This window comes from Callospermophilus lateralis, chromosome 17, assembly GCF_048772815.1.
Source record: "Callospermophilus lateralis isolate mCalLat2 chromosome 17, mCalLat2.hap1, whole genome shotgun sequence".
Lineage (NCBI taxonomy): Eukaryota > Metazoa > Chordata > Mammalia > Rodentia > Sciuridae > Callospermophilus > Callospermophilus lateralis.
This window is the reverse complement of record NC_135321.1, coordinates 65,237,349-65,247,654: the sequence shown is the minus strand read 5'-3', so window position 1 is coordinate 65,247,654 and position 10,306 is coordinate 65,237,349.

The following is a 10,306-nucleotide window of genomic DNA, read 5'->3' as shown; positions in this document are numbered from 1 at the left end:
TCTTAAGACAGATAACAGATGGGCATAGTGTTGCACGCCTGTAATCCCAGTGGCTTGGGAGGCTGAGGCAAGATGATTGCAAGTTCAAAGCCAGCCTCAGCAACTTGGCAAGTCCCTGAACAACTTAGTTAGAACTTGTCTCAAAATTAATAATAATAATAATAATAAAGTAGCTGGGAACATGGCTCAGTGGTTAATTGCCCTTGGGTTCAATACTTGGCACAAAAAAAACAAAAGTCTGGTTCAAGTCTTTTTGTGGCACATGCTTTCATTTAACTAGAAGTGGAATGGCTGAGTCAAATCCTAGGCTTCTGTTTGATATTTTTAAGAAGTGGTCTTTCAAGTGGTCCCAGCAATCCAGGAGAAGTCCAGTTCCTCCACATCCTCATGTTCTTGCCAAAACTCAGAGTTGTTAGTCTTTTGGGGTTTTAGACATTGTATAGATGAATAGTAGCATCTCACTGTGATTTTTGTAGGTGTGTGTGCTGGGAATTGAACTCTGGGACACTCGACCTCTGAGCCACATCCCAGCCCTACTTTGTATTTTATTTAGAGACAGGGTCTCACTGAGTGTTTATCACCTTGCCTTTGCTGAGGCTGGCTTCAAGACTGTGCAAATGATCTTCAACAAATGGTGTTGGGAAAACTGGAAATCCATATGCAACAAAATGAAACTGAATCCCTTTCTCTCGCCATGCACAAAAGTTAACTCAAAGTGGATCAAGGAACTTGATATCAAATCAGAGACATGGCGTCTGATAGAAGAAAAAGTTGGCTATGATCTACATACTGTGGGGTCGGGCTCCAAATTCCTCAATAGGACACCCATAGCACAACAGTTAATAACTAGAATCAATAAATGGGACTTACTCAAACTAAAAAGTTTTTTCTCAGCAAAAGAAACAATAAGAGAGGTAAATAGGGAGCCTACGTCCTGGGAACAAATCTTTACTCCTCACACTTCAGACAGAGCCCTAATATCCAGAATATACAAAGAACTAAAAAAATTAGACAATGAGATAACGAATAACCCAATCAACAAATGGGCCAAGGACCTGAACAGAAATTTCTCAGAGGAGGACATACAATCAATCAACAAGTATATGAAAAAATGCTCACCATCTCTAGCAGTCAGAGAAATGCAAATCAAAACCACCCTAAGATACCATCTCACTCCAGTAAGATTGGCAGCCATTAGGAAGTCAAACAGCAACAAGTGCTGGCGAGGATGTGGGGAAAAGGGTACTCTTGTACATTGCTGGTGGGACTGCAAATTGGTGCGGCCAATTTGGAAAGCAGTATGGAGATTTCTTGGAAAGCTCGGAATGGAACCACCATTTGATCCAGCTATTCCACTACTCGGTCTATTCCCTAAAGACCTAAAAAGAGCACACTATAGGGACACTGCTACATCCATGTTCATAGCAGCACAATTCACAATAGCAAGACTGTGGAACCAACCTAGATGCCCTTCAATAGACGAATGGATAAAAAAAATGTGGCATTTATACACAATGGAGTATTACTCTGCATTAAGAAATGACAAAATCATAGAATTTGGAGGGAAATGGATGGCATTAGAGCAGATTATGCTAAGTGAAGCTAGCCAATCCCTTAAAAACAAATGCCAAATGTCTTCTTTGATATAAGGAGAGTAACTAAGAACAGAGTAGGGAAGAAGAGCATGAGAAGAAGATTAACATTAAACAGGGATGAGAGGTGGGAGGGAAAGGGAGAGAGAAGGGAAATTGCATGTAAATGGAAGGAGACCCTCAGGGGTATACAAAATTACATACAAGAGGAAGTGAGGGGAAAGGAGGGAAAATATAAGGGGGAGAAATGAATTACAGTAGAGGGGGTAGAGAGAGAAGAGGGGAGGGGAGGGGGGAGGGGGGATAGTAGAGGATAGGAAAGGCAGCAGAATACAACAGACTCCAGAATGGCAATATGTAAATCAATGGTTGTGCAACTGAAGTGATTCTGCAATCTGTATATGGGGTAAAAATGGGAGTTCATATCCCACTTGAATCAAAGTGTGAAATATGATATATCAAGAACTATGTAATGTTTTGAACAACCTACAATAAAAATTAATTAAAAAAAAAAAAAAAGACTGTGCAAATGAAAGATGGTTTGTCTTACTCTGGAAGAATGAAGAGACTTTGTTCCAGTATGACTAGGAATTCAGCCAAGGTGCCCACCCTGTGGGGACATGTGGGGACATGTGGAACTTGCCATCCACTGATCCCCAAACACTGTACAGAAAGTATTGCCCCTAGCAGATACTGGAGCTAAGTGCAGCTTGGTGTTTGGGAACCCAGATTAGTAGACCCAAATTATTGAGTTTAATAAGCCAAATTATTTGAATTTATATTTAGCAGCTGATATTTTAGCACTTTAATTTTGCAAATCTATCAGATAATATTCTCTAATACATTTATAAATACAATTTATACCAAACCTCTTTTTTAACAGTAAATTTTAGGTTACACATAAAAACCACAATGTCATGAGCACAGTTAACATTTTAAACCATCTTTCTCTGACAAGGAAACATACTAAAGGCAATGGACATTATACATTAAACATTATAGAAAACACATTCTTGATTAGCTGATCATCTATAAAAATGTGTGGTTATTTTAAAGACAACTTTACTCTTTTTTTTATGTGATTCTGAGAGTCGAACCCAGTGCCTCACGCATGCTAGGCAAGCAGCTACCACTTGAGCCACATCCCCAGCCACAACTTTACTCTTATTATTATTTCTAAATCAATTTAAATTGACTTTTTGTTAAAGGTTTATTTAAGTCACATGAGCTAGAAAGTATTTGGATCTGTCTTTTTAATTTTATGAGTGCTCATTATTTATAACCCAATTTGGTGCCATGTAGATAATATACAATACACATTTGCACATAAATATACATAAAAATATAGAAAAAAACAAGGATTTTTATAGTTCTTATCTAGATTAACCACTTGCCAGGGTGTTTTTTTTCCCCCAGAATCATTTATGAACTAATATCCCCTTTAACCAAGAAGCAAAAGGAAGTGCTCTTGAGACAGGCAGAAGGGATAAAGACGGGGTTTCTTTTTCTAGAGTTTTCATAGACCAGATATTGGGTACCCGTAGGCAGGGGATAGAAAAGTTAGCACTGGTCATTAAACAAAGGGAATTAGTTTGCATTAAGAAACTGCTAAAATATTAATTCCTCCTTGTTCTGATTATGAGATTTCCCTCCAAGTATTTAATTTTTTGAGACATTTCATATTTATATAATAACTGGCACTGCAATAATGTGTGGCTAAACATTCTTAAATATAGTTTAGATTAAAAATTTTGGAACATCACCAACAAGGAAGAAATCATTTTAACTTAAACACTAAATTTCATTTTTATAATGAATACTAAATCCTTGAGATACCACTTTCTAAGATTAAATGATCTCAAATGTTGAAATACAAAAATGTTTTTATTCACTTCAAAGAAGTGAAATAAGTTAATGCATAAAGAGGGACTCCATCTTGTACCATAACTCATAGAAAATAAGCACATTAATCTGAAAAACATCAACGTCTGAGCTCTGAACGTAGGTCTGCTATGCTTTCTTGACATGGTGGTGACTTCCTTTCTGTGTCAGTGATACATGTCCATGACATCACTGCTAAGTGAACTCACTCACTCCTCCCACAGATCACCGGACCATGCTCCATTTTAGGGGTTTTAAAAATTTCAAATCAATTTGTGCTGAGAGTACCTTCAGATCTATACCATAATTCCTGGTTGTATTCCCTGAGATACACCCAGTAAAAGCTGGTTGATTGTTCTAATTTCTACACATCACAATTGTCCCCAGCGACTGATGTGAGTAAACATGAGGACAGATGGGTTCTCGACAGTTTCACCCAATATGGGTCAGGCCAGGGTCTAGGCTGGGGGGACTCTGGTTCTCTCAGGAAAGGAGACATTTGCCCTACCTGCAGGCTACGACACCACACAGCTTCCTGTGATCCACACCTCTCCTGGGTCTCCAAGCGATGCAGCTGTCAGTCAAAAGTCAAGAGGTGAACCTGGGCAGGACTCTCTGGAAACTTCTCAGGGATCCCCAGTCATACTGGAGGGCAGGAGAGGCACACTGTCTCTCTCCTTTCTGGGAGAACCCAGCCTCTCCCTTAAGAGTGTCCCCTTTCTCTTCTCCTGTCCCTTCAATAAAATTATGCCTATTACTCTGAGTGAAATCTCTGAACTCTTTCTGACTTGATGGCAAAAATCTGGGTTTGCTGGGGGGTCTTTATGCTGCCCCAGTTTCCCAGAAGGCACCAGCCCTGCAACAGTGAAGACTTGACAGGTTCTCATGATCGGCTCCAGCTCCACTGCCAAGTTCTCTGGGACCTCGGTCTCAGCCCTTTCACAAAAAGCCAAAGGAGAAAGTGTAAGACAGAGCCAAACCCCAGGACTGTCCCCCCCTCTCACACACTAGCCGGGAGGTCCCCCGGGAGATACAGTTGGACCCTGTTCCTGAGCAGCAAAGGCCCTTGGTCCCTGCTGCAGCAGCCCATGGTCAGTGAGGCCAGGCTGCTCATCACCCACAGTCCCCAGGCCATGTTTAGATGTCTCCACAAGATAGACATACGTTTCCATCACTTTTACACAAAGATTTGCACGTGAGGCATTTCCTGCTAGAGATTCACCTACACAGATGGGAAGCCTCTGCGCTGTACAACCAGCAGGATTTCATAAGAGGACCATTTCCAGCCTGCAGTGTCCAGCACGTAGGGGCTCTGGCAGCCACTGGGTCCAATAAGACCACTGTGCATTCAGTCAGTCAGAGTGAGCAGTGCTCTGAGCTCCTCCCTCCCATCCTGCTCAGCCTAAAGAAACTCTAATACATGTGGCCAATCAGAACTGACCGTGGCTCTGACACCGGTGACAGGAATCCACAACCTGGCTCCATCTGTTCTGTTCACTCAAGGAATATGTGGTTCTTCATGTGCATTGTAGATGTAGTGAAAAATGATTTGCCCAAAACTAGACAGAAATTGTCGGTTACAATTGTTTGCCCACTGACAGAAATGTATGTATACTACAGGAAAAAAAGCAAGCACTTTCAGAGTTGATTTACCCATTGAGACACAATAGGCAGAGTGCCTACGTTGCATGGAAACGTTTTATTTTGAAACCCAAAATAAATAAATTCAATCTGTCCTGGATTATATCCATCTTCATACTAGCATGGTAGGAAAGTGTAAATTTCAACCGTCTGCGCCCATTAAGGGGGCAAGTCTCTTAAAAGCCATGCTCCAACCTGTGGCCAGAATCAGGTTCTTTTCAAGGCTTTTATGGACTTAATGTTTTCCCCCCATTTTTATTATTGCATTATAGTTATACATTTACTGGGATTTTTGTTATATATTTGTACGTGCACCCATTAAAACAGTATAGTTTAGCCAACATTACTGCCCAGCAAATCCCCCCCTCTCCCCCCATTTGGTCCCACCCCTTTGTCCCTTTCCTCTCTGACCTACCTTTGATTTTTAGGAGATCCACCCCCAGCTTTGTTTTTCTTTTTCTTCTTTAGCTTCCCTAGAGAGACACACAACCCTTAACTTCTGAGTCTGACTTATTTCACTTTACGCCATGGTCTCTTGTTCTATCCATTTTCCTACAAATGACACGATTTCATTTTTCTTTATGGCTGAATAAAACTCCGTTGTGTATCCCTACCACATTTTTTTAATCTATTCATCCATTGATGGACACCTAGGCTGGTTCCATGGTTCAACAATTGTGAATTGTGCTGGTATAAATATGGGTATCCATGTATCCCTGTAATATGATGAGTTTAATTCTAGCTGGGTTATATGGTGGTTCCATGTCTTTTGAGGAGCCTCCATGCTGATTTCCACAGTGGTTGTATTAATTTACAGTCCCACCAACAGTGCAAAAGTATTCCTGTTCTTCCACATCCTCTCCAGCACCTGTTTTTATTTTTGTATTCTTGATGACTACAATTCTGACTGGTATGAGATGAAATCTCAGTGTAGTTTTGATTTGCATTTCCCTAATTGGTAATGATGGTGAACATTTTTTTCATATATTTGTTGACCACTTGTATTTCTTCTGTTGAGAAGTGTCTGGTCAGTTCATTTGCTAATTATTAAGTGGGTTATTGCATTTTTTGGACATTTAACCTTCTGTTGTTCCTTGTTTCTGTGATTATTTCTGGGTAAGTGCTCTGGGAAGAAGAAAACAATTTTGCCCAGGGTCCTCAGAAAGCCAGGCTGTACTAGGTTGAGCACAGCCTCATATTTGCCCACTGTCCTTCTGTCCAGCTGCTGCTCAAATGTCTGCCAGAGACTAACCTCCATGGAGAGACAGAGCAGCCAGCAACTCCAAAGGCAACATGAGAGCCTGCAGGAGAAGCCCCTCACTGCACACAGAGGGAAGCCAGCCATGGGGGCCCTGTCTCCCACCCTTCACAACCAGCTGGGGCAGAACTGTAGTGGATCGATGTCCCCTGACTCCTGGCACAAGTTCATCTTGTATTCAACTGAGACTGTTTCCACCCCAAATTACATTAAGCTTCTAGCTCCAAGGACAGAGTGTGCAAACCCCTCACTCTAGAATAATCTAGTCTCTATGATATGGCCATGCAGTCACAATGACATTCTCTCACATGGTAGATGAACCACATTACCTGCTAATCCTATAGAAGTAGACATCAGAGGCTTGGGTCAACTTAAACGGTTCCCAACAGCCCCACCCCACCCCACCCTCATCCTGAAGACTCCAAGACTTTCCACCCTGTGGATGGGGAAGGGTTCACTTGACTTCTTAAACCAGATGCTGCACATAGACTAAATTTCACCTCTCTCAGAAAGCAACATGGAGTCGTTGTGTCTTCCAGGAGCCAGGCTGTGGCCTGGGCTCTTTTCTCTCATAATGGGGTACTCCCTGCTTCTCAGCTCTATTTCACAACTGAACTTTGGTCTGGCCATTGCTGGTTCCTCTCCCAGTGCTGGTGGGAGATGGCCAGGAGGGACGCTGCTTCCCACCTCCTTCATTCAGCACAACTACCCCAGGAAGAGAGCTGAGTAGGGGCAAGAGACACAAAGAGGCTAAGGGGACAAAGACCATTCAAGGGAAGAGCTTGTGTCAAGGAAACAGGATCCAAGGAAGTCTGGTCTTGTGGGAAAGGGATGGGAAGGAACAGAAATCCTCCCCCATCCAAAAATATTCCTCTACCCTCACTCTGGTTTTACTATTTTGGGTAATATCTTTATATTTTACAGATTATCTTTATACTGGCTAAAAACTAGAAGGAACCTCAATATTCAAGAGGAACCATATGGCATGTTCAATTGGTACGTCTGTTCTACAAGCTCTTTTGCAGACTTAAGATGGTTGAAACATATGGATGGTTCACTCAGATAATGCTCAAATGTAAATGATGAGATTACTATTGTGCTCTCTGAGCTGCACTTCTTGAGCTAAAGGTCTTGAAGCATATACAACTACAGTGGTGCTAGGGAACTTCTGGGGTGGTGTGTAGAAATATAGAAAGATATGACCCAATTATGCCCCTGTCCCAACTCAGAGCCTCAGAACTGCCTGGGACATCCAGCTCTGCCTTGCATGCCCTGCACAGCTGTCACTGGGAACTCGGGTTTAGGAAGCTCCTCCTGGTGTGTTCAGCAATGTCCTGCCTCTTGGGAGATGAAACACCAAGAATGGTACTGCATCGTAAGAGTCCAAGTCATCTTGAGTTTTTTTCCCCTAAATACTCATGCTTAGACATTCCTATGGGGCTGAATGTGTCAGTGTTGCCTGGACATTGAGCCTTGACTCTGATCTTGGGGAGTTTACCACCCAGGGTAAATACTCACAAGTGAACCCTTTGCTCTGGCTGCTCCTCTGGCCATGTAGGGGAATTCGAAGTCACCAGACCATGCCACAAGCGACTCCCACAGTTCTCTGAGTCTCTTTCTCCCTGCTGCCCAACCCCTCAGCAGGACCCCACCAAGGAGTTCCTTCATCAGCACTGTTTAAGGCCAATGTGACAGGCTTGTTAATACGAGGGTGAAACTAGAGCCTGGTCCCCTACTGCCTTTTCTTCTTCCTGAGGCTGCCACTTGTACTGGCCAGAAAATTCTAGGAGAGAGCAGGCCATGTCTGCCATGCCAAGAGTCTGTGCCAGCCTTCAGCACAGCACCTGGCCCAAGGTCCCTGGAAGGAATGGCTGCATTAATTGAACCTCCATAAGCCAAGAGTGCACTGACCTCAGGTTGTGACTCCCACAGTCACATGGCACGCCAGGGCTGGGAGGACATTGGGCACATTTGTTACCAGTCTGAGGCTGGCTTAGCTGGGGAAATAGCCTTAGCTACGGAAGTGCCCACCCCTCTCACCAAGACCTGAGGACCAGGTCTGGCTCCCGTTAGCCTGCACTTCATGGGGGCAGGCTCATTTTCTGTCCTCCTCTCTGGCTTCCTTCCCTCTTCTCACCCCACATCCATTTTTCTCATCATCAAGGGTGAGACACCTGTGGACATGTGCCTTAAGCTTCCCAGTCAGTGCTTCAAGAGAAACATTGTTTCCATGTCATAAATGGAGCAAACTGATCCCCAAAATAACTCGAATGCAGTTTGAGAAACACACTTCAAAATACTGGAAGGAACATGGAACCAAATTGAAGGCATCATAGCCTGATGATGAAATGTCTCTAAGTGTGTTCCAGTATTTTCTGAATCTCTCCCACAGTGGAGGCTGCCAAAGGTGTCAGAGACTGAGAGGAAGGTAGAGGTTCAGGGTGCAGCACAGTGGAGCAGAAAGGACCCGACTCCCAGGTGTATCATACAATACGAAGGGATCTCGGAAGCAGGAGTCTCAAGGCCTCCCACATTTAAGTAGGGCACAGAGAAGCAGGGTGCATTTCAGTGGATTAGTCAGAGTCTTTACATATTTATTTATTGACAAGTCTATGGAGTTATTTACAAAATTAGGAAAGTCTGGAATCAGCTTTTTTGGACTCACTGAAAGCCAAACATTGTTCCTTAAAGACAGAGACCCTTGAGCTCCTCTTTACAATGTGTCTTCTCTGTACTATGTGACTTTTTGCAGCACTGAAATTTGGGGAGCAAGGTAGCACACAGCTCCCTTTGAAACAGACCAGCTCTGTTTGCATCAAGACAGGCAGGGGTGGGCAGTTCTGATGCTGTGTTTTCTCTTGTAAAGTGCAGAGTGTCCAGCTGCAATTAAGGATGCACGCTGGGCAGGGCCTCTGAGGTTTTTTAGAAAGGCAGGTGTGCACCCACTGCCTGGGATCCCTGTGACTGGCGGGAACCAGGGAGAGCTCTAAGGTTGGCCTCGGTTTGTGCAAGGCTGCCATCATGTGGCGGTCGCAGGCATTTCTCTCCAAAAGTGGCCTGGCCTGGAGCCAGGAAGCCCAGGCCCAGCTGGGTTTTACATTGGCACAGGACGGGTTTTACTCTTCTATGATGATGGCGGTTTTCTGCCTCCAGACAGAACATGGACTCAAGATATGGATTAAACTCTGTTTAGTTTAGTTGGGTTCTCATGTTGCCATCCAGGTCTGAGTCTTCCCCAGGACACTTGCCAGGCCTGCCATGAGCCTCCACCAAGGTGGGCAGCAACACACTGACAGCTTCCCAAGGGGCAGAAAGGCCATTTCTGTTTGTACCATTTTGCATAGAGAAGCAGATGACAAGTCAGCCCCAAAGGACACTTTAGGGAGGTCTTAGTACAGGAAGAGGTCCAGGTCATTGCTCTTGGAGGAAGCAACCTCAATTTTTTAGTGTTATGACCCAACAGAACGTAGAACTCTGGTGACCAGGCACATTCATTCTAGAGACAGTCCCCTATTCAGCTCACGTGAAGGGAGATGCACAACAGAGCAAGATGTTTTCTTGATGTGTACAAACTTTCTATGGTTCTAGGCCCCAAAAGTTTAGAGTGGGAGCATTTTCACATGTGGACTCAGCCCTGACCCAACCCCCTTGTGGCCGCTTATCAGGAGGCACCCACAGGTAAAAAGAACAGCCCAGAGAGGACCAATCCAGGCCAGTCCTGTGATCACCCCTGGGAAGTCCTTTGGCCTTCTCTCCCTCTCCCTCTCCCTCTCTCTCTCTCTCTCTCTCTCTCTCTCTCTCTCTCTCTCCCCCTCTCCCTCTCTCTCTCCCTCACTCTGTGGTGGGGGAAACTGTAGGCATCCTACAATGACAGGAGTAGGGTATCTCATGTTGAAACTGGCAGAATGTTCATGTTTGTACCACTGGACATGCC